Below are 1,519 nucleotides of genomic sequence, written 5' to 3' on the forward strand. Positions count from 1 at the left end.
GCACTATCAAGCAACACGACTCCATGGAGCCGACCGTCTACTGTCACGTGGGTTAGTGCCGTTCTACGGGCCTATCACCCTCTCTGGGTAGATGAGCCACCTTCAAGTTGAACTTGAACTGTTTGCACCGTGCATAGTAGATAATGGTCGTTCCAGTACACGGAATCGGACAGGTGCAGTTACACACCGTCCCTACGTGCTGAGCTTCTCCCGTTTCGCTCGCAGCTACTCAGGGAATCCCGGTTGGTTTCTTCTCCTCCCCTTATTAATATGCTTAAATTCTGGGGGTTGTCTCACATCACTTGAGGCCTACAACAAAATCAGTCACATTCCATTCGTTTCGAACCCGGGGCATAGCGAACCGATATATACGCAACAACACTTCACACACACACACACACGGATTGGGCAATTTACGGTCATTTTTGAATCAACGATGGCCCCCCCGAGCACGTTGTCCGAATATCACTCCAATAAGGACAACGAGTTCCGCTCGGCATCGTTTTGATTCGATCTCTCAACAACAACTCCCGGTCGACTTGGTCGACTTGGACCCACGATGTCTCCCCCCGAGCATGTCGAGCCAACTGCACCACTATTGTATTGGACAACATGTTCCCCTCGGGCATCGATGGGTTAATCATGCACCACTATTATAAAACCCTTTGACGTTTTCCCCCAAGCACGTTGATCCAGTATTACGACGGATACGGTCAACGAAATCTTGGACATCAAAGAGGTTTTCGATTGAATTTCCCCATGTTTCACAACGTACTCTTAGCGGTATCCTACGATACGTCTCACTCTATTTGTGTGTGTGCGCGTTTACGTGCGTGCGATTTATGCGGTTCACCCCTTTACTTTCAGCGCCCTGCGGTCCCAACAAAGGTCCCGAGCACGCCATTATGCACAGTGTGGAAGCGTGTTTCCCCCACGACACTAGACGGGCTGCTCGCCATAGTGTTCTATTGTGGCACGCTCCACCCTGAAGTTTGGTTTGTTGTATATCAAGGAATTGATAGGCACTCAAGAATGTGTGCATCGGCCGGGTTTAATCGTCCGACGCGCAATATGCGTTCAACTTATCGGTGTTCATGTGTCCTGCAGTTCACATTGTGACGCGCATTTAGCTGCGGTCTTCATCGATCCATGAGCCGAGTGATCCCCTGCCTAGGGTTTTATAGTAAGGTTCCCAATGTAACACAATCCCGGTGGTACGTCCAAAGACTAACTTTCTGACTAAGTTGTCTTTATTACCCAATAGTCCCAGGCCTTGTGACTTGTGGCTCATGTCTACGCCCATGGCCACCATTCGCTAAGATAGTTTTGAAGTCACTTTGAAGGCCCAGGAACAACTCTCTTAGCACATCGGTTAACCTGGCGCCGCAGTCAACTCATGTGCTTGGATCGGATCGAGCTATTGAGTATTGGGCCTGCATACTCGCTCATCCGTATCCTTTGCGTACCGCCCCATGGCCCTTGTATGTCTGCACCACAGTTCCTGTTCGTTCCGTGCCTA

General features: G+C 50.0%; 1 non-coding gene and 1 pseudogene across 1 annotated transcript; both read right to left on the minus strand.

Moving 5' to 3' along the window:
- Nucleotides 1-311, minus strand: part of LOC125773672 (large subunit ribosomal RNA) — a 3,654-nt pseudogene extending 3,343 nt beyond the window's left edge.
- A 709-nt stretch (nt 312-1,020) lies between these two features.
- Nucleotides 1,021-1,178, minus strand: LOC125773676 (5.8S ribosomal RNA). The gene has a single exon (XR_007420291.1). It is a non-coding gene; the product is annotated as a 5.8S ribosomal RNA (ribosomal RNA).
- Between the last annotated feature and the right edge of the window lie 341 nt (nt 1,179-1,519).

The sequence above is a fragment of the Anopheles funestus genome (genome assembly GCF_943734845.2).
Source record: "Anopheles funestus chromosome X unlocalized genomic scaffold, idAnoFuneDA-416_04 X_unloc_45, whole genome shotgun sequence".
Taxonomy (NCBI): Eukaryota; Metazoa; Arthropoda; class Insecta; order Diptera; family Culicidae; genus Anopheles; species Anopheles funestus.